The sequence below is a fragment of the Euprymna scolopes genome, chromosome 41, assembly GCF_053919585.1.
Source record: "Euprymna scolopes isolate OS-2025 chromosome 41, ASM5391958v1, whole genome shotgun sequence".
Classification (NCBI taxonomy): domain Eukaryota; kingdom Metazoa; phylum Mollusca; class Cephalopoda; order Sepiida; family Sepiolidae; genus Euprymna; species Euprymna scolopes.
The window spans coordinates 65,824,115-65,848,361 of NC_136522.1; the positions used below are offsets into that span (position 1 = coordinate 65,824,115).

Consider the following 24,247-nt stretch of genomic DNA (forward strand, 5'->3'; position numbering starts at 1 on the left):
TTATTTATTTATTTTATTTTTATTTATTTTATTTTATTTTTGTATTTATTTTATTTATTTATTTATTTATTTTATTTTATTTTATTTTTGTCAAGTTTTTGTTCACTTCGTTATTCAACTTTGCAGTTTTTTTTTTATATGCGTTTGTGTATATCTCATCTTTCTATATAAAAGACTTTGTTTGTTTCTATTTACTTGCCTCCCCACGAGGGCAGAGTTAGACACCAAGGTCGTTTTTTTAATGTGGAGAAAGGAACAAAAATTAAAATTGTCTCGATCGTGAAGAATTTCTCCTCCATTAACCGAGAACAAAAAATAAAATTGAAGTGTAGCATCAGAACAGATACTACACTTTGATGTAGGCCTGAAGGCCAAGGGGCTACTGACTAAAAGAGTTTGTTTGTTGCAGAAATTTAAATTAGTTTCAATGACCCCCCCCCCCATTTCAAATTTCTCTTAGAGACGCATCTGCAGTCACTAGGATCCAATTATCTCTACTATTAGGTATAAAGAACTTTGTATGTGTGTTCATTCCCTATGGATTCGGAAACGGCTTAGCTGATTCTTTTTTTTTTAATTTCACACGAAGGCACTTGATGTGTCTGGAAGTGTTTTTACTACAAAAGACATCTCACACCACGATTTGAACCCAAAACGTTTAGATAATGAACCAACACGCTAAATCACTGAGCTAACACGCCGTACATGAAATGTAGTCAGTTTTTCAACTATTTAAAGTAAATCAGGTCATGACGTCATCTGACGCATGCGTAGAACCAGTCGTCGTCACGAAAGGACCGTTTTTATTGCCCCACCCCACCCCTGTTGAAAATTGTCGATTTCGGGTGAAAAAATGAACGTTTTTGGCCAATTTTTCAAGCAAAGGATGGAGCTTCAATATGATACCGAGTTTGTGAATTTTTGTTCTGTCTGTCGAAAGTTTTTAGCGGACACACAAACACACATACATGCATACAAACATACATACACACATTTTCGCTTTTATATATATAGGTAAAAAAATAAAACTTTACTTTAGTAATCCATAAAATAAAACTTTACTTTAGTAATTCATGAAAATAAAACTATACTGTAGTAATTCATGAATATAAAACTTTACTTTAATCTATATATATAAAAGTGAATATGTATGTTTGTGTGTCTGCTAAAAACTTTCGACACACTGAACAAAAATTGACAAACTTGGTCTCATATGAAAGCCCCATCCTTCGCCCGACAAATATCGAAGAATTGGCCAAAAACGTTAATTTTTTTCACCTTGAAATCAACACTTTTCTACAGGGGGGGGGGTCAGCAAAAACCGTCCTCTCATGACGAGAGCAGTTCTATGCATGCGTCAGGTGACGTCATAACCTGATTTAGTTTAAATATTTGAAGAACTGACACAATTTCATGTACGTCGTGTAAAGTCAGTTGGTTAGAGCATTGGGTCATTATCTAAACGTTTTGGGTTTGAATCATTTTTCACGTAACGTTCATTTTTCTGTTTTTTTTTTTTTTTTTACTTCACTTATTCTTAGGTTTTCATTAACACCTCCGACCAACCACACACACCCAAAAACACTTGGGTACCCACTGATTTTTTTAAATTTTAATATTGAAACAGGCTTATTTAAGCCATTTTTCATGTGTTTTTTTTTTGTTTTTGATTTTTCAGAAGTTTTAACGTTCGTTTTTCTTTTTGTTTTTTCGATTTTTACATTTAACATTGTTCATTTGCCTTACGCTATTTTGTGTTTTTTTTTTTTTTTCGATGGTTCGATATTTTTCAAGCGAAGGATGGAGTTTCAATATGATACCGAGTTTGTGAATTTTTGTTCTGTCTGTCGAAAGTTTTTAGCGGACACACAAACACACATACACGCATTTTCGCTTTTATATATGTAGATAAAAAAATAAAACTTTAGTAATCCATAAAATAAAACTTTACTTTAATAATTCATGAAAATAAAACTTTACTTTAATTCATGAATATAAAACTTTACTTTAATTCATGAAAATAAAACTTTACTTTAATTCATGAATATAAAACTTTACTTTAATTCATGAATATAAAACTTTACTTTAATAATTCATGAAAATAAAACTTTACTTTAATAATTCATGAAAATAAAACTTTACTTTAATTCATGAATATAAAACTTTACTTTAATTCATGAAAATAAAACTTTACTTTAATTCATGAATATAAAACTTTACTTTAATTCATGAATATAAAACTTTACTTTAATAATTCATGAAAATAAAACTTTACTTTAATAATTCATGAAAATAAAACTTTACTTTAATTCATGAATATAAAACTTTACTTTAATTCATGAAAATAAAACTTTACTTTAATTCATGAAAATAAAACTTTACTTTAATAATTCATAAATATAAAACTTTACTTAATTTATAAAAAAAATATGTAATGAAAATAGAATCTGGATCATCATTTTTTTTTTTTAACAAGTTTTCATTATCATTACTTTCGGCACCACTTAAAGTCTCTTGCTTCCACCTGTCCATTTTAGCTTGGCACGCATTTCTCTTTCTTCCGACCACATGCTGGGCCCAGCCAACCCATTCTCGTCTTCAACTTCACACGTCCAATCTCTTCCACTTTGCTTCTACTCTCAAGCATGTGGTGTATTTTTCTCTTTCTTTTTTCCTTCCTTCTTCTCGTGCACGCTTCCTAATTTGCATATCCGCTTTTTATTCGACTGCTGCTGTTAATCTTTTCGCAGCCAGTCATCCTTTGCTGCTGCTGATACTTTCCCATGCGCTCATATGCACTATGTTACACTTACATTTATTAACACTTATCCTTGAGTCGCCTACAGGCCTTGATAAGTGGTGACTATCTTGTAAAAGAAAAGAAAAGGACAAAGAAATTTCTTGCATCTATATATATAAAAGGCAAAATGTGTGTGACCATTTTGTGTATGTCTCGCAAAGGCTTCTTTCGCACACGCTCCGGGGGGGGGGGTTATGATCGCTTAGAACTGTTTATATAGACCCTAGATAATAATATCTACGATTTGGTAATGCAGGTCGCCTCTACATTTATTTACGTCGACTTTTGTGAGATTCGCGTTATTTCGCTCTGTCCCCTGTTTGTCCTGCTTTTTAGTATAAATAAAGTGAAACTAAATTCAAACTGTGCAGTTCTCGGCATCGCGCCGGGAAACGTCCAGAAGCAATCAGCTTTGATCAATGTGGATACAAACTCCTCTTATATCAAACAATTGCTATTCAATCTGGACAATGGGGAGCTGGTTTCCCCCTCCCCAACATCTGTTGGGGAAAAAAAACAGTCAAAGTTGGGTAAACAAACCCAAACGCTGCCTCGCAGCAAAAGTTAACTGCGTGACTTCTATTTGACCTCATTAATTAGGTCAAATAGAAGTAGCAGAGTTAACTTTTATTGCGGCCACCTGTTTTTAATACTTAAATAAATAAATTCAAAACATTGTATGTCGCGGTGGCCCAGTGGTTAACGTCGCACGGTTTCTTTTTCATACTTTAATTTCCAACTTTGTCTCAAGGGTTCGGGTTCGATCCTCATACTCACCTACCAAAACTTTTCTTTTTATTTTACCCCCCCCCCAGAGTTTTGATTTACCCAAAACTACACACACCTCCCAGCACCCGGGAATCACCGTGTACTCCCAGCTAGTCTATAATATAAATTTCACCTTTCTGTTTAAATGTATATATGTATGCCTGCCTAAAACTTTCGATAGAGGCGACGGCTTTTCACGAAATCAGTATCGTCTTAAAGCTCGACGTCTCAGGCAACAAATATCGAAAAATGGGCACTTTTCTAAAAGGAGAGGCGACTTTTTTTAACTATTTTTACAAGTCATCATATCGGTTGGATTGACTTTGCCTAATTTTAACATTCCGAACTTCCGTTTGCGTCATGGAGTGGTGGTAAGCCATCAGATTTTCTTTCACTTTCTTTCCGCCTTTGCATCACGGGTTCGAGCCTGCCTGTCTGCTACCACCTTTTTTTTTGCTCAACACACACCTCCAAACACCCGAGCACCCAGACTAGTCTATTATATAAATCTCAAACGTCTGTTTATGTGTATGTATGTTTGTATGTCTGCCAAAAACATTTTCTCAGCAGCATCGAACCGGGTCAAAACTGGTACTATCTGAAAGAGTGGTGTCTCGGTCGAATAATATGTGAAAATTAGAAAAAAACGGTCAATTATTTGAATAATAAATATGATCGTTTAAAACAAGGTCGCAAAAAATCGTTCCTTTTTAACTGACTTCGACAACCATACATGCGTGTCTAGTATTCTTTCTTGAATTGGTTTAAATAGAAAAAAAAAAAACAAAGACAGTGTTATTTTGATGACGTCATCGTGGAGCAATGAATATCGAGGCCACGTTGTAAGCTCCGGGTTTCACGTTTGTGCCTACGTAACTGATTTTTTTTTTTTTTTTAATTTTTTTTTTAAAATTTTAACATTTAAACAGGGTTATTTATGTTTTTGACATTTTTTTCGTTCACTTTTTTATTTTCCTGTTTTTATCTCTTCTTTTTTTTTCTATACTCTTTTTTTTTTTTCTACGCCTCGCCCTTGCTCAATATCCTTACTACACCACCTCTCCACATTCCCGGGCAACGCCGAGTAACCCGCTAGTAAAAAAAAAAAACTAACCTAAATTCCGACATTTGAAAGTCATGTTGATTTGAGGAATCGGAAACCGTCTGCTTGAAAGCGACAGCGATTTTTAGTTTATCTTTTCTTTTTTTTTTTTTAAATTGTTTTAACTTAAAAAAAAAAATTTTTTTTAATTTATTTTTACTTTGTTTTTCATTAAAAGTAAAAAAATAAAAATTTCGCTATTTTAGATTAATTATCTGTTAATAAATTGTGATCAACTCTGTTGATAATTATTCATTGTTGTTATTGTGAACGATGAAGCAATAATTAAACTCTTGTCTAAAATATAATATCCATTATTAATAACTTGCTTAAAGGCCATTTGAAGGCACGAGTTTTTGATGTTGACTTTCTGTTGGGGAATCAATTAAGATCTGCTCACTAAAACCGAGACACACACACATATACAAGATTCTCTTTTCTTTTACTCTGGAGTCATTAGTAGAGCTAGGACAACAGCATATTCTCTCGCTAATGTTACATTTATACTTAGTATCCAGTCAACAACATCAACAGGGCAATTCCATCATTTTGATCCAGATAATTATTAGGTTTAGGACAACAGCATATTCTTTTCATTGTTTTGACTCTCGAGTGTGTATCCGTTGATATCTTATATGCTTTTATATAGAGTGATGTGGTTCTCGGTTGATTAACTGTGTCGGGTATATACTCGAGAGTCAAAACAATAATAAGAATATTCTGTTGTCATAGCCCTAGTCATTTCATACCAAGGCCCGAAAGTCACTCGAAGTTAATCGTTAATGGTGTAAATAGGGTAGAATTTGATTATTTATGGAAACGGCTCAACAATAGAATTTGTTTACATTGGATTTGAAGGCTACCATGTTGTATTCAACCAGGAAGCAAGACAGTGAAACAGTGTTTCACAGGCGGGCAGTTCTAGGAAAGAAGCTTTGTTCATGCATTCTGCATTTAGATTTAGACACAGAGAGTGGGGGAAATTGTATATAGTGGTTGTAACTAGTCGAGTGTTTTTTGTGAAAGTTTGGCAAAGGGGGACTATAGATTAAAGTTCAGTCGAGCACTTGAAATTAAAATAATGATAGAACAGAAACAGGCTTGCAACATCTCTTCTGCATTTAGATTTACGTACACATAGAGAGTGGGAGAAATCGTACATAGTACGAGGGGCGTGCAATAAGTAATGCTCCTGACCCACTTCCCATAGCAGTAGAGCAACGAAACTTGGCACAGTTATTAGTTTTTCTCTACATAGGAACCACCCAGAGTTATGCATTTCTCCCATCGTTTGATGCAGCTCTGGAGACCGTTTTTGTAGAACACCCCAGGTTGGTCCTCCAACCACGACGTGACTTCAGAAATCAAGGCTGCATCATCTGGGAAAAGCTTTCCTTTCAAAAACAACTTCATGGCTGGGAAGAGGTGAAAGTCAGAGGGTGCAAGGTCAGGAGAGTAGGGAGGATGGGGAAGGATTTCATAACCACACGCCTGTGCTTCTGATCTGGCGACATGCGAGTTGTGGACTGGAGCGTTGTCCTGCAGGAGGAGGGTACCTTTGCTGATCTTGCCCCACCTCTTAATTTTGATAGCTTCCCTTAATTCCCTCAAAAGTGAAGCATAATAGGCTCCTGTAATTGTGGTACCCTTTGTTAGAAAATCTGTCATCACTACTCCGTCCTGGTCTCAGAATACTGTGAGCATGACCTTACCAGCAGAGGGCTGCACCCTTGCCTTCTTTGGAGGTGGTGAGTCCAAGTGCTTCCACTGCATTGACTGGGCTTTGGTTTCTGGATCATAGTGATAGACCCAGGCTTCATCCTGTGTAATCAGTCTTTTGAAAAACATTGACTCATCTTCTTGGCACATCTCCAAATTCATCCTCTAGCACTTGACGCGTTCTCGCTTCTGGAATGGTGTGAGCAACGTGGGAATCCATCTGGCAGACACCTTGTGCGTATGCAAATGGTCATGAATGATAGTTTCCACAGACCCTGTACTAATCTTGACATCTTGGGCTATTTGGCGAATAGTAATGTGCCAATCTTCCAAAATGGCAGCCTCAACTTGACGGACAGATGCCTCATCAATGGCAGAAGGGGAGCGACCATGTCTGGGAGCTGTTTCCACAGACTTCCGACCATGTTTGAATTTCACGATGCCAGCGTTTTACAAGGTTATATGATCACCATAAGTTTCTTTCATTTCATCAAAAGTCTCCTGTGGTGTGCGTCCTTTCAAATACAAAAAAACGGATCACTGCTCGACATTCAACAGGCTCCATTTCACACCTGATTCAGTTTAAACACCTGTAAAACAGAAACCACAATTAGTTCAGAGCTGTAATTTGCGTCATAACCCGTAGAGATATAAATCATTGCACATGCAAAATTTCAGCTAGATCAGACAACTGGAAGTGGGTCAAGGGCATTACTTATTGCACGCCCCTCGTAGTTGTAGCTAGTCAAGGTCTTTTTTTTTTTTGTGTGAAAGTTTGACAAAGGGAGACCATAGATTGAAGTTCAGTCGAGGACTTGCCATGATGGAGCAGAGACACGCTTGCAATGTCTCTTCTGTGGGAAAGAGGTTGCTGGGTAGAGAAAAGGGCATCACCTATTAATACTAGGTTTCGAAGCCGGTTTTGAACTCGCATCACTGTACTTCACTCTGATCCAGAGAGGATTATAGTGGTCGCCCAAGATCACGGCTTTATAACCAATGCGTTTAAGAAGATGATTCTGGAAGTAGAGTGCGAGCTGCCTGACATCCAACTGTAAGATTCTGCTGGGGGACAGCTACTAAATAACATGTTCATTATTAATTAACGGGAGCTGTGGAAATTTCCACAGCAGCATCTTTCATCTGTAATATATTGCTGCGGGGAATTCTATACATGTTCAGCGTGAATGTAGCCCTTTTGTTAAAACTGTAAAAGTATTTATCTAAGTAATCTGGCTGAGGTAATGTCAGAATATATCTGGTTATTACGGTATATCTCCAATGCCCTTATAGGAATCTCTGACATATTTCTATTGCCTGGATGCCTGGCACAAACGGAAACCCCCCACGATATCATTATACCATCTTTAGAGAGAACCGATACTACCCTTGGATCCTAACTAGAAGATTAAGAAGGTATATTTTAGTTTCATGTACGGCCCAAAAGCGACCTTATTTTCTTTTCTTTATTAATTTTTTTTTTTACCATTGCGTCTTTGGTGATCAGGAGATCCTATTTATTCAAAAGGAGGGCAGAAGGTGATAGCATACTATGAACATTAAATTAGCGTCTCTCGATATACTAATTTAATGTTCGTAGTATGTCATCACCTTTTATCCTCTTTTTGAATAAATAGGATCTCCTCATCAAATAATTTATAATCTGGAAACCGTGACGCATGTATGTATGTTAAAGGTACTATGTTATATAAAAGGCAAAATGTGTGTTAGCATGTGTGTATGTGTGTACGCATTTTTTGTGTATGTCCGGCAAAGTATTTTTTCAGGGGAGGGGGGGTGCACTGTACAATAAAGGGGAGGGGCGAATGAACTGGAATTCGATGACCTGGTCCTATGACGCAAGTATATAACAGCGCTCGGTGAGGTCACTCATTCTTAAAACTTATAATATCTACGAAACGACGTCGTAAATATCTTTTATTTCAGCGACTTTTATCTTACAAAAAAATTTGCGCTGTGAATTCATTTTCTCTACTACTACTACTACTACTACTACTACTACTACGGCGTGATGTTTGACCTAGAAAACCATACGTTCGCATTCAACCACCTGCGTTTTTAAACGTTTATTTTCGGCTGTTCTCAAGTCCCCGCCTTTGTGGCATCATGCTAAGTCATCAGACTATTAACCTCAAGGCTTTGGGTTCGAGCCTACCTCCCTCCCAAAATTTTTTCGCTCTTTTTTTGTTTTTGTTTTTGTTTTTCCGATTGTTTTTAACAAGTTTAATTTTTTTAAAATATTTAAACAGAGTTATTACTTCGCTTATTATTTAGTTTCCATTTTGTTTTGATCTACCCCCCCCCCCCACCAACCGAACACACACACACCTCCAAACACCCGGGCAATGTCAGGTACCCTCGCTAGTGTATTATATAAAAGGCAGAATGGGTGCACGCATTTATGTATGTCCACAAAAGAAAGTCTTTTTGGCTGGGACTTTTTATGTCTATTAGATTCCAAGAGAAGTTTTCTTATACATCCTAGATCGTAGTATCTCAGATTCGCAAACAGGCATTTTTTTTATCGAGTTTTAAAAAATTCCCTCCGTGCCGTTGTTTTGAGTGTTTGTTGGTCTTTTTCATATTAATAAAGCAAAACTAATTGAACGCAAACGCCAACTCTCAGCCTTCACCCGGGTACTGTCTGTTTTGTAATTGCTCCTTGGTCAATGTAGGGGAAACCCTTCATACCGAGACAATTACTATTTATTTGGATACTGCAAGAGTGCCCCCTTTTTGGGGGGAGCTGCTTTTCCCCCCATATTAAAAACGACCTTCGTGGGAGGTTTAAAAGCAATGCCATTTCTGCAAGTCATCTTTTTGATTGAGGCGACGGAATTTTACAAGATCGGTATCGTTTTGAAGTTCGACCTTTCAGATGACAAATATCGAAAAATTGGCTAAAAACATTAATACCTTCACCTTGAACTGAGCACTTTTCTACAGGGGGGGGTCGCTTTTTTTTGCTGACATTTTCTAAAGTCATCCTCTCCTTTCTATTGTCTAGCTTTAATTAAAATCTACGTCACTTCCGGTTTGGCGGTGGCCGTAACAACAAAGACGTCTGGTTTCTTTCCCCGTTCTTTTCGTCCTTCGCGGTACGGGTTCGAGCCTGCCTTTCTACTACCACTTTTTTTTTGCTCAACACACACATCTAAACACCCGGGCTGAAATGCTAGTATATAGATATTAATAATTTGCTTAAAGGCATGAGTTTTTGATGTTGACTTTCTATTGGTGGATCAGTTAAGATTTGCAGGGATCTTAAACATAAATGCTTATATTCACACACGCAAACACCGAAACACACACACACACACACATATACATATAGAAGATCGCTCCACTGTGATTAGGAGAGGATTATAATGGCTGCCCAAGATCAAGATTTGATGACCAATACTTTTAAGAAGATAAGAAGTCTCAGCTGTGACAGCAAGTACTGATTCTGCTGCACGATAGTATAGAGTGTGAGCCACCTAACATCAAGTTTTCAAATGTAACATTGCATTCTCATATTTATTGCTTCTGGCAACGCCAAATAGAACAAAACAATGGCATCTATATCTATAATATAAAAGCAAAAATGTTTGTGTGTGTGTGTGTTTTTTTGTATGTCCATCAAAGGCTTTTGGAGGAGAGGAGGGGGGGGGCTCGAAAAGGTGGGGGTCACTGTTTCTTAGAACTTTTTATATGCTCCATAGATTATAATATCTCCGATTTATGAAAGGGGGTCATGCCTACCTTTTATTTGAGTGACTTTTATTTTATAAAATTCACACCAATCCTCTGGTCCCGCGTGTTTGTTTGTCTTTTTAGTATGAATAAAGTGAAACTAATTGAAACGAAATCGGTCATCCAGAAAGCAATGAGCTTTGATCAATGCGTGGAAAACCCGTCATATCAGACAATTGCTATTCATTTGGACACTCCCCTTTTTATAGGGAGCTGGTTTACCCAAACATCTTGGAGAAACAAAGAAATACGCAGAAACAGGCTCACAGCCAAAGTTAAGTGCGGGATTTCATTCCCCTGTGGCGTGATGCTTGACTTCATTAAATTTACGCATTTGTCACATGACTCATGGAGTTAACTTTTTAATCGTTTAATTTCAACTATGTAAGTTATGAGACTATCACTTTCTTTTCCACCTTTACGTCAAGGCTTCGGGTTCGGGCTACTTGCTTACCAAAACTTTTTTTTTTTTAACCTATACACACAGAGACAAATACCTGGGCAATGCCGGGGACCCACGCTAGTCAATATATATAAAAGGCAAAAGTGGCGCACGCGTTTTTGCATTTCCACGAAAGGCTTTTGGGAGGGGGCTGTTCTTGTGAACGTTATTATTTTTTAGAACTTTCCTTACTCTTCCTAGATTATAATATCTACAATTTGCGAACGGACGTCGTCGCTACATTTATTTTGATCAACTTTTATGAAATTCCCTCTGTTCCGTCCTTTCCCACGTTTTTTTCATCTTTTTCGTATAAAAGCGAAATTAATCAGAGTGCCCCCCCCCCCCCCCGCAGGCTTTCTGGCCGGGACCCCAAGAAACGCAATTGGCTTTGATCAATGTTGGGGAAACCCTTTATATCAAACAATTGCTGTTCATTTGGAGAGCTCCCCCTTATAAATAATTGCGGGTTTTGTATAATTTTTCTATTCCTTTTTCAGGTATTTTATTTTCAGTATTGTTAAATAGATTTAATATTAATATTTAATATTTCGAGGATGTCATCTCTTTTTCAAAAGAAAAAAAAAGAACAAAAAATGTCTTACAAAAAAAAACCTTTAAATACAGTAAAGTTGAAATGGATGCGGGAACGGGTATGTGATGTGATTTTTTTGTTTGTTTATGAAATAATTACAGTTTTTGTATAGTTTTTTTTATTCCTTTTTGCAAGTAGTTTATTCTATTTAACAATACTGAAGTATTGCTAAATAGATTTATGGATGAAATCCTACGCAAAAATAATTGTCTGTCATATCTTACGCTACATAGAGATGTAATCCTCATTAAAGTGCATTTCTAATGTATCTTCGTCCTACGCCAGCAAAAAACGGGAACTGATTATATTAGCGCTTGGTTTTATGATACAGTGAATTGTCTCCCCTTTTCTCTATTCAGATTCGCCCGCACAGCTCGAAGAGAGTTTGTTGATCCATCGATTGCACTTAAGTTTAAAATAGCATAAACGCAAAGAATGAATGGATACATCTGATTTTAGATAAGGAGCTTTGTTGGTTGATCTGTAACGCTTAAGTTTGAAATGGTATTTTATTGATCTGTCACATTTAAGTTTGAAATGGTATTCATATTGGTCTGTTCTGCTTTATTTTGAAATGATGTTTTCATTGGTCTGTCATGCTTAAGTTTGAAATGGTATTTTCATTGGTCTGTCATGCTTAAGTTTGAAATGATATTTTCATTGGTCTGTCATGCTTAAGTTTGAAATAGTATTTTTCATTGGTCTGTCACGCTTAAATTTGAAATGGTATTTCATTGGTCTGTCACGTTTGACAGGAATCATTAGTGTTTGGTGACATGATAACTGCTGCTTGGGAGATTCTAACCTGGTCACGAAACCATCTCTCCATTATATATGCATTTCTATAAAGTGTCTCTGCTGGTCGATAACGCTTTAAATTGTAGTGGTGATTTTTATTGTTAAACTCGCAGATTGTACGGACACACCTTAGGAATTCCAGTTTCTTTTCCGCCTTTGTTCTCATTTTCCAACGAATGTTTTACCTGAAAGCTTTGATCTTTTTATTTTTTATAGCCCCCCCCCACCACCACCACCACCATTGCCTTGACCCCTGCCTACGTTCCATTAGTATGATGGCTTTTTGTGATGGAAGCATTTTCCCAACACGCATCATCGTTAGGCTTTGTACCATTTAATGCCCTTACATTTTCAGACTCTTCTGTGAATCTCGTATTCTATTTTTTTCATTTTTTTTTTTGTACTTTAAAGGAAGACATCATTTTATTGTACACATTTATTGTTTTTAGTAAAAAAAAAAAAGAAAAAAAAATCCAAAGAAAAAGTGTCGCCATCTTTGTTTTATTTTCGAAGTCTCCTTCATAAAATACATCCTTATACGCATTCCGGTTTCTTTGTAAAGCATTAATTTTAATCTTTTGGTAATATTTTTTATTTATTTATTTTTTTAAATATATATTACCAAAACCATCCAAATGGGTGCTTTTTCGTTATTAAAGCGATATTCAAAAATCTAAATATTAAATTTCTAGTAAAACCAATGGTCCCTACTTAATTGTCATGTCGCAGTAATGAACATATCCAAAAATTGCGAAAAATGATAAAGTAGAAAATTAATTATTGATGAAAACAATGTTCAAAGATAATCAGCGAAAACTGAGTTTTGATTTTAAGTTTTCAAAAATAAAAATAAAAAAAAAATACCTCCATTGTGACAATAAGAACTCTCTTGTTTTTTTTTTTAAAGCAAAACTTTAAAAAAAAAAAAGAGATTTTTTTTTTTGGGGGGGGGGGTAAATTGAAACCTCGATTTGACGATATAAGCAAAAAAAAACAAAAACAAAAAAAACACACATATATATAAATGTTTGTTAGTTTTTGATGACCTTTGATAATTGGAAACAGTTGTAGTCATGGAGGAGGGCTTAGATATCTTGCGGCAGTAACCATGGGTTGTTTTTTTTTGTTTTGTCTCATGCAATAATTATTATGTGATGTTATTTTAAAAAAAAAGAAAAGGTGTTTGTTAAGCCTCTTTAGAGGATGTCATATTTTTATCAATAATCCAATATCAACATTTAATACAAAATAAGTATATAATGCCTCTAGATACATGAATATATCACACACACACACACACACACACACATATTACAATAGAAAAATGCGAGCATGAAAAGTAATATGGTTAAGTTTACACATGGAAAAGTAAAGGACTAGTTGTTAAAACTGGAAAAGAAAAAGACAAGATATTCTAGTAAAAAATATAATAAATTCATAACTTAAAATATTGCAGTATTAAGATTTTTTAAAATTCAATTTAACATTATATATAAATTCTTAATGCTGCAATATTTTAAGTTATAAATTTATTATATTTTTTACTAGAATATCTTGTCTTTTTCTCTTCCAGTTTTAACAACTAGTCCTTTTACTTTTTAAAGCTTAATCTCAACCGTATTAGTTTTCATGTTCGCATTTTTCTATGTAATCCATGATTTTTTCCAGGTTTAGCTTTGAAATAATATTTTCTTTTTTGTGTTCAGTATCATACGCATTGTCAACAATCCATAAAAAAATTAGAAAAGAAAAAAATAGAACATGATCATTGTAGGCTATCGCTCAAAGGCAGCATGCATTCTGCCGACTTATCTGACATAAGTCTAATACAAATAGGCAAAAGTTTGTAGAAATAATTCTAAGAGAGAAATAGCCGCAGCTAAGAGAATGCATTCCAAAGTCATCAAAAATGCATCGAGTCACAGAAACTAGGAACTCGTGATTTCTAGAAAATTTATAAAAGTGCAGTAAGTAGTGGACAATCGACAATTCCCTCACTATCCAACAACCTTGAGATTGTTTGCACAGCAACTGAAAAGGCAAATCTGTTTGCTCAATGTTTTGCCTCCAACTCCACTTTAGACACAGCAAGCCACCCCCTCCCAAATTTCCCTTTGCGGACACTAGTCACACTCTATGACCTGAAAATCACCTCTTCCCTTGTTCGTAATGCCATAATAAATCTAGACACCTCGAAGGCATGTGGACTCGATATTATCCCTGCTATACTACTAAAATAATGCTCCGCTGAGGTCGCTCCGGTTCTCACCAAGTTCTACACTTAAACAACAAATTTTTCTTTTCATGACTACTGAAAAATTGCTTCCGTTGTATCAATTTACAAGACTTCTGGCAAAAGAACTGACCCACCCAATTATTGCCTCATTAGCCTCCTCCCTCTATTCACCAAAATCTTTGAGTCCTTAATCAATCAAGCACCAGTCTGCCATCTTACAGACAATAATCTTTAATCCGAGTGACAGTATGGATTTAGACAAGCCTGTTCTACTGCAGATATCCTCATTGTAATCTCCGAACATATATACTAAGCACTGGATAAGGTAGAAGCTAGGTCAGTAGCCCTATACATATCTAAGGCATTTGACAGGGTTTGGCATGATGTTCTTCTCATGAAAATCAAATTGTATGGTATTGCTGGACGTATACTTAGCATAATCAAATCCTTCTTAGATAAGAGAAAAATTCAGGTTGTCCGCGATGGTCATACATCAAAACATGATATAAATGCGGGTGTGCCACAGGGGTCAATTCTTGGTCCTTTATTATTCCTGATATTCATAAATGACCTCCTTGATAAAATTGTTTCGGAGACGGGTATATTTGCTGATGACACCATGCTCTATAATAGACACAAGGGTAAAATGAATGAACACATATCTAAGGAAATGGCTAAACCTCTAGAGGAAGACTTCCAGTCTGTAGTGGAATGGCGCTATAACTGGATGGTAACGTTCAATGCTGCCAAGACTTAACTAACTTCCTTTAAGAATTACAAGAAACCTTCTTAACCACTGATTGCTGTGGCTAATGATACACTTCCTGAAAGTACTTCTTGCAAGCTCCTAGGGTTAACATTCACAGACAACCTGAATTGGAACAAATACATTGAGGCAATTGCCAGGGCTGCTGCAAAGAAGCTGGACTAAAAAAGCTACTCACACCTGAGAGCATCCTGTATCTCTACAAGGTCACGGTTTGCCTATGTATGAAATATTGTTGCCACATCTGTGCTGGTGCATCGGCCACTAGTCTCTCGCTCCTAGACAGGGTTCAAAAAAAAAAAAAAAAAAAAAGAGTCGCTACCCTACTAGGTCCTGAACTATCAACTAAACTCCAACCTCTGTCCCATCACCAAAACATGGTATCCTTGTGCCTGTTTTATAAGTACTTCAATGACAAGTGCTCTGATGAACTCCAAGCATTAGTACCCCCTCGACAACAACACCCTTGATAAATCCGACAATCAGCAAAATCCCACCCTTGCACTGTAGAGATCTCTAGATGCCGTAAAGCCTTTAACTCAAATAGCTTTTTTACCCCCAGACTGCTGCACCTTGGAATTCCCTCCCGGGCCCCTGCTTCCTTGACTGTATTGACATGCAGAAATTCAAATGTAATGTGAACAGACATCTCGCTATCCAACTCCATAAATAATATCCCTGCAAATCTGGCCCCAAATAGTAGCCCCTCACAATTAAGTGACCCTGTGCCTTGTTTGGGGTAAAATGACAATAAAAGAAAAATTTTAATTCATGCAGATTTTATATTTATTATTAAAGAGCTAATTCTCTATTGATTATTATATTGTACCCAATATGAACAAGGATTTCAAAAGTTGAAAAAAGAATGAGTGTGATCAGCTAGAATCGAAATGAAAACATTTAGTATGGAGTTATACTCCAAAATATATACATTATAAATTTCAAACAAATAAAATATTTATTTTCTTAATATTGCATTGTGATTTAGATTTCAAACATATCTGATACGTATTTCATTTTATTAAAATCAAATCAACGCTTCTATCACAAAACTTGCATCCCTGATGTTAATCTCGCATATCTAATCCACTGATCCGGCATTTCAAAATGCAATTGCTGAGAGACAACGTGTAAACCTTTACTAACTGATTCTTCATTCCTCCAACTTAACAACATGGCAAGAAAAAAAGTACAAAAAAAAAATAAATGTGCAAAATTCTGAGGATGGAGTTATACTCCGAAATATCTGAATTATAAATTTATAAATTATCAGAAGAAATAGCAACAATCATTCCACCAAAAGGAAATATAAAATGCGTTTGGACATGATTAAAAAATCTGAAAATTGAAGAAAAACTGCAAATACCTTATATCTTCTTCTATATATCTATAAAAACAGAGATGTGTGTGCCACAGACGATTTCTGATTGGTTAATCCAATAATCACATCTACTAAAAAACTATGGTTCGTAGGCTCTTAATTTTACCATAAAATATTATGGCTTTATTTATTGTCCATCTTGGAAGGGTTTAATTTTTTTCTAACTTGTTTATTTACAAATTAAAAAAATACGAATCTTACACAATCTTACAATCCAACCTACGACATCCACGGCCGCCATTCTGCTAGCCGCAGACACGTAAACAACACGAAAACAATGTTTTGAAAATCTAGCAAAAATTAATTTTCCTGAAATTTTTCAATATTTAAAAATAAATTATGCCGTCTGATAAAATTTTTAAACTTTTTTTTAAAGCTATAAAGATAAAATTTAAAAATATTTATTTTTATGTAACACGCGCGTTCGCTCGTGGTCTTTTCATTTCGGGTTTGTATTACTGTACACATAGATTCGAAAAAGTTGTCAAAAAACAAATATATAACAAATAAATGTTATCAAAGGCAAGATAAGTTACTTTTCTACCAAACTGGATATATTTTTCGTGTTTTTATTCAATGTAACACATTTATTCAGCTCGAAAAACGGGTTTGTATTACTGTACACATAGATTCGAAGAAGTTGATAAGATACGAAACAATACAGCATTAAAACACGCGCACACACGCACACACACTCACGTCCACTACCGTCCTTGGCTACGTCACGTTGTTATGGCAACACGATAAATACACAGTAAATTTGATTTTCTTCATTTCTACGCAAATATTACGCAAATATAAATCATATAGAATATCTGTATGAATATAATTACACGTAATAGTTAAATAAAGATGATCATCGTTAGAACCGAAAAAAAAAAAACTAATAGGGAATTTGTATAAAGTTGTATTTTCTTTTTAAATAAATAGAAAAAAGGGGTGTTGATAAGACTATCCATACTTATACAGTTTAGTGACGACATTAAAAAATGGAAATATTGAAAAAAAATTTTAGGCAAAATTTCGCAATCTAGCCTTTTTTTTTCTCGCCATATTGAGATGCGCAGTGCGCACAACATATCTGCAATTTTTTTACGTTTTTTTTCTTTTTTTTTTAAATCTGCAATTTTTTTGCGTTTTTTTTTTTTTTTAAAAATAAGAATACTATTGAATATGCAAAGAAATTGAAGAATGCAAAGAATTGAAGAATTTTTATACAAGAATATTTTCAAAAGATGCTCAGTTGGACACGCATGGATAACTTCGAAACTTCGTTTATTTACTTCTGTTACAAATTAAAAATAAAAAAAATAAAAAAAAAAACCCCCAAAAATGGCATCTGTCTTCGCAAAAAAAATTAAAAATCTCATTCTGGTCGGGAATAAAGGGCTAGATTGGCCTAAAATGGAGGTATTCTGCTATGTACGGCAGTTACCTGCCCTTGGGGAATTCCTGGGCCTGCAATAACATTTCCAAAATGGCCACGTTGACGTTGCCGTGATAAATCATTTTTTTCGATGTAAAAAAAAAAAAAAAATACTTGATCAAATGAAGTGAAATTTTTTTTCGGAGAACTTCAGTCTATAACAGTTACGTACAATAAAATTTTTTTTTCAATATTTCCATTTTTTAATGTCGTCACTAAACTGTATAAGTACCAGACTATCAATACACACAAAAAAATATAGATTTATTTTTGGGTAAAGTTCCCCCGGGTTTTCCTTTCACTTCAGTAAATAATGGTCTTTTGTTATATATATATGGCGTACTATTATCCTTATATATATATGATGTTTATGTTTATATATATATGTATAAGTGATAGTGTCTGTGTGTGTCTGTGCGTTTGTGTTCATTTCCCTACGCTAAAACTCTGTCAATTTTAAGCGTACAGATTCGAAATTTGATATACAGGGTACTGAGATTTGGGAACATCGATGTGATAGGTTTTCGACAGAAATTTGGCGATTAAGTGGTCAATGTTCAACAATTAGACCTTTGAGAACTCTACCAAACTCCTCCTAAAATTTAAGGTCTGAACACGTGATATTTTATATATAGATTCCTTGGACATGGATTTAACTTATTAACTTTACTTGATCCCTAAACAATAAATGTTAATAGGTCATAAAAGGGGTCAAAGTTTAAAAAAATTGACCTTTTTTTTTTCCTCAGCATACACTTCAAAACACCTGGGCAACGCCGGGCACCGATTGCTAGTATATATATATATATATATATATATATATATATATATATATATGAGCAAACAGTTAATAAAACATGTTAAAAAAAACACTTTGAAAAAGGGGTTAAAAATATATTTAATCTAAAAAGGAAACACTTGATAAGTGGATAGTCCTTAATCCGCAGAGTTTCGAAGAAATACTTTCCTTCTCATCAGAGGGTAGGAATTAGCAAAATGCAGGATTGGATTTTGCATGCAAATTATTTTATATATATATATATATATATATATATATATATGGCATAATCGCATTGAAACACCAGTCCTCATCAGATCACCGAAGTTAAGCAATGTTGAGCTTGGTTAGTACCAGATGGGTGACTATTTGGGAATTCTAGGCGCTGTATATAATCTCATACAGTTAACTTGCTACTGGTATTTAACAATGTCGACTAAGGAGAGGTGTGGTTGGAGATTGCGCGCCTCCTGCCACAAAAATTTCACACGCGGGCACCCCTACGTAGGTATCCATAGTCTGTCAAATACTGAAGGAGCCTGTTTTATATATATATATATATATATATATATATGGAAAGTATTTCTTTGAAACTCCGCGGATTAAGGACTATCCATTTATCTAGTGTTTCCTTTTCAGATTAAATATGTTTTTAACTCATTTCAAAGTGTTTTTTAACATATTTTATTAACTGTTTGCTCATATATATATATATATATGTTTTTAAAAAAAATTTTTTATTACCGTTTTATCTGTTTGGTTACATATGTTTCATATGTTGGACCATGTTTACGATCCAGCAGCCTCGTCAAACCTTACAGGTTTCTGTAAGAAGGTCTGACGAGGCTGTTGGATCGTAAACATGGTCCAACATCCGAATATTGTAACCAAACAGATAAAACGGTAATAAAAAAAATAAAACACATATTTGCTCTGCAATAGTATTGAGCACTCTCTTCAGGTTTTTACTAATTACCAGTTTTACCATATATATATATATATATATAAAAGATATTGTAAATATTGAAAGTTTCTCTAACTGAAAGCTTTTACTTAGAACATTGTTTCTCCCCCCCTCCACTGATCTCTGCCTAAATCATTTGTTTTGTTCTTTTATGTTATTTTATTTTGATCCCGCTGTTTATTGAATCCATTTTATTCTCGGATTTTATTGTTCTACTTTGAGAGCCTTTTATAATCTATGCGCACGATTTGACCAATAATAATCAACTGAGCCGAGTCAACCCTTTTGTCACTTGGAATAAATAACACTAAACAAAAAAAAAACAGATTCGGCGTTACTTATACCCCACCCTCAATCATGGTAAGCTTAAATCTCTTGTCTCCCCCCCCCATCACCGACAAGAATGTTCTAACTGTGCACTGGGACTTATCTATGTATATATACTAGCAGGGAGACCCGACGTTGCATGAAATTATATGATGATTAAATTATGGTCATGACAACAGCATATTCTTTTCATTGTTTTGACTCTCGAGTGTATATCCGACACAGTTAATCAACAGAGAACCACGTCACTTATATAAAAGTATATAAGATATCAACGGATACACACTCGAGAGTCAAAACAATTAAAAGAATATGCTGTTGTCCTAGTCCTAATGATGATCAACGAATGTTTCACGCTCCCATATTTTTATTGTCACCGAAATTGGTGAAATCGAGCAGTTTTCAATCAAATTGATCAATTGCCTGCTCTAGTTGGGGACCCATCACGATGCACCAGAAGGAAACTTCACATGCCTCTTGCAGTGACTAAGTTCACAATTACATTGTAGTCTACATTGCACTGTAGAGAACCTACTGTTTATTTTATAAAATTATTTTTTTATATATAATAGCTTAGAATTAAAGTTTAAAATACAAATGTCAAGTATTATGCTTCAATTGTGCTCTAAACAGAAACATTCACTTTAAGCGCGCCTCTGTCATATCAAAGAACCTACTATTAATTTTATATGTTGGCATTTCTTCTTGTGCTGCGAAAATGGCTTGAATTTGATTTTAAATTGGAAAAGTCCAGTATCATTTTTCAATTGTGCTTTAGACAAAAACATTCATTTTGAACACGCCCCTGTCATATTAAAGAACCTACTGTTGATTATATATGCTGGGCCTTTCTGCTTGTGTGGTAATTAAACTTCTCAAATGCACTTCTGATATTAGGCCGTGTAAGGTGTTATTTTGGACAAAATCGCCTGTTCCTTCTTTCATCAGATGTTTTCGGTTATTGATTATCATTGAAGACATTTTGATACAAAACCTAAGAACACTGCCAGATACATGAACTACGTTTGTGTGAAATTTCATAAAAATTGACCCAGCCATTTCGGAGTCCATAAGGAACGAACTCGCACACATACACAAAGTCCGTTTTATATAATCTATATATCTACAAAAGTGAGTGTATGTATGTATGTATGTATGTGTATGAGTGAGTGAGGACAACTTCTCAACCTATATACTCAACAAATATTTGATCTACAGCCTTGGAATTTGGTATATAGGGTATTCAGACATGTGGAAAACCTTTTAATCAGTTTTCATCTGGAAAAAGGGTTGCTAAGGGGTCAAAATAGAAAAATTGGTACGTGGGAGGGGGATTTTTATCTGTTTTCAACCGTGTTATGATTGTGTATGCGTGGTTGTGAAATATGACAGCTTCCTTATGTTAAGTATGAGTTGGTTTGAAAACACTTTTTAAAAGTTATGTCCAGCTGGTGTAATGGTTATCGCACTCGACTCACTGTCTTTAGGTTTTGCTTTCGATCTTGGTTCGAGTATTTTTTTTTTACTCACACGAAATGAACTGTTTAGAAAAAACAAAATTTGCATGCGCATGTCTCAGTTTCTTTCCGTTTTTTTTTTTTCTTGTTTTTCATTTTTTAAGAATTTTATGCAACGTTTAATACCTGCAGTAATTCTGTTTATAATAAATAAAAATTCTTCATTAATTGAAATGGTAAATTTTTAATCTAGTTTCCACCTTAACATTTTTCCCTTAAAATAAGTCTTTTACAGGTTTTTGGGAATACTGAAAACGAATATCGCATTTAAATTTTCCACAAATATGTAATTTTATGGATATTAAGCAATGCCATTTCTTATGTTATTGCTGGTGGCCATCTTGGCAGTCGCTAGCATGCACTCTTGCATGTAAACGCAACCCAGAGAAATTATGCGCGTGCTCGTGCATACCAAGATGGCCATCAGTGATGATATAAAAAATGACATTGATTAATATCCGAAAAACTACTAAATTGCAGAAAATTTAAATGCGATATTCGTTTTCAGCATATCCGAAAACCTTCAAAAGTCGTCTTTTTAAAGGAAAATTTTAAAGAAGTAACCAGGTAAAAATTTACCGTTAAAATATAATATTTATGCATAATTTACGACCGGGCAACATCTGGAACATTTTCTAGTATATAATGCTTTCGTGGTTTAGTGGGGGATGCTCTTTTCTCTTCCGTGCAACCTCTGTCCCACAGAAGAGACGTTGCGAGCCTGTCTTTGTTTTATCATTATTTCCATGGCAGGTGCTCGTCTGAGCTCCAATCCATCGTCCCCCCCCTCGCCAATCTTTCACGAGAAACACCCGTCTGGCTGAAACTACTGTCAATAATTTTCCCCACTCTTTATCTGTGCCTAAATCCAAACGTAGATTCCATGAGCAAAGCTTCTTTCTTAGAACTGCACCCAAGTGGAACTCTCTGCCGCTTGCATGTTTCCCACCTGACTACAACTTTGACGTCTTCAAGTCCAACATAAACAAACTCCTGACAAACCGCCCCCAATACTAATGATTACTACAATACTATCTCATTGATTACTGTACACGCAATAACCCTTATCCCTGAGTGGCCTTCGGGCCTTGATAAGTGGTGACCCCCCCCCCATGTAAAAAAAAAAAAAAAATGATCATTTGACCCGATGTAACCCTGTTGCCCATTTATAATAACATTAAATAAAAAAGAAAGATTGCCCATAGCCAGATCCGGCATTACTTATTTCCCCCACTTTCACCCAACCATGGTGGGCTGAAATCTTCTGTTCTCCTTCCTAGTAGAAACTTTTCAACAGTGCTCTGGAAGCCTACTTTGTTTAATTTTTAGCCCCCTCCCCCCCTTACAATGTTATACCGGGTTACCGGCCTGTATAATCAGATGTCAATGAACATTGCATGTTTGCCAATGTATTAGGTTATTGCATAAGTTCCTGTCGTTTGTTTTAAGTAGTAAGTTTAAGTAAGTTTGCGTGGGACCCAGGTTCCAAGTTTTTGGTGTGAATCCCATCGACTGAAGATAGTGTGAAATTGTCGCAAAATCACACTTCATATTTTCATCCAATTCTCTACATGTCTGATGGCCATCTTCCTTCAAAAGAACCCTGAGTTGGTCTTTGTCTATCTTGATCGTTCTTCCAGAATGAGGAGTCATTGAGGTAAAAATAACCGTGTTTGAATCTGGTAAACCAATCTCAAACAGTTCTCTCAGCTATAACGTTTTCTCCATATACGGCACAAATATCCTTGATCACTTCACTCGCTTTTTGACCTTGATTAAAGGCAAAAAGAAGGAGGTGTCGAAAATGTGATTTTTTTTTATCTACTTGACAATCCATTTGATGGTTCTGAAAAACGAGAAAAAAATTATATGAGCAAAAAACGATGACCATTATCTTGTAGAACAGAATACGTGCTTTCTAATGATATATGACACTTTGCCAAATATAAAAATATGTTTTTAGAACAAAAAATTTTTTATAAAGTAGCGAGAACTTATGCAACGACCTGATAGAATATGAAGACAAGAAATCTCATTTTATCATTTAAAAACAGCTTTATTGATTATTTTCGTTATATAGAGAAAAGGTTTAGTCGTTGAAAGTGTTCCTGTGTGGAGACGTAGATTAAAGATTGGACGGGCTTGTTGAGAGAGGAAGAGTTCATGTATGTTAGTGTCTGAAATAGTGGAAATGTGTGTCACGAAAGATTAGAAAGTTTCTGTGTGGAGATAACCATGTTGGCTTGTTTGTATTCATGTCATAGTACAACCCAGAGCCCGAAGCCTGGGCGAATTCTTTTGAGTCTCAAAAGAGAAATTTGAGGGGGAGGGGGGCAGGTCCGTTTCACATGGAGTTGTTGTCAGTTCAAGATCTAGGAAGAAAGAGAGAGAGAGAGAGAGTGTGTTGCTGGTTTAGCTTTTATAAACTTGGTCACATGACTGAGAGCTGGATTCTGATTGGACAAGCCAGGAAGGAAGTGTATTCAAAATCTCCAGCTGCAAGAATTCACTCCTACTTAAAAACCTTAAAAAATGGTACTTGATGTCCCCTTGCTAAACACTCAGCATTATAAGGAGAGGATCAAGGGCAAGTGGCGTAATCCATTTAATCCTTAAGAAAATCGAAACAACTGCTAATATGAGAGATTTTTAAATAATCACCCAAAGATAAGAATCAGCAAGAGGAGATAACTCGTTTTAAATTGAAGGATATATGATTTCATTGCATACCATGCAATGCTGAGTAGATACAGCTCGTTAAATAATAAATCTGATCGGCAGTAAATAAATATTCATCATTTCAACTAGGCATGTAAAAAAAATGTTATAGCGATAAAAGGGGGAATAACTCTAAATCAAAAAATAGTAAGTT

At 35.2% G+C, this 24,247-nt stretch overlaps 1 protein-coding gene and 1 pseudogene across 15 annotated transcripts in view; both read left to right on the plus strand.

The window, feature by feature from the left end:
• LOC145266567 (RUN and FYVE domain-containing protein 2-like) overlaps positions 1-24,247 on the plus strand; it is a 328,450-nt gene that overhangs the window by 181,436 nt on the left and 122,767 nt on the right. The gene's annotated exons all lie outside the window — the stretch shown is intronic.
• LOC145266854 (5S ribosomal RNA) lies at positions 18,845-18,961 on the plus strand (annotated as a pseudogene).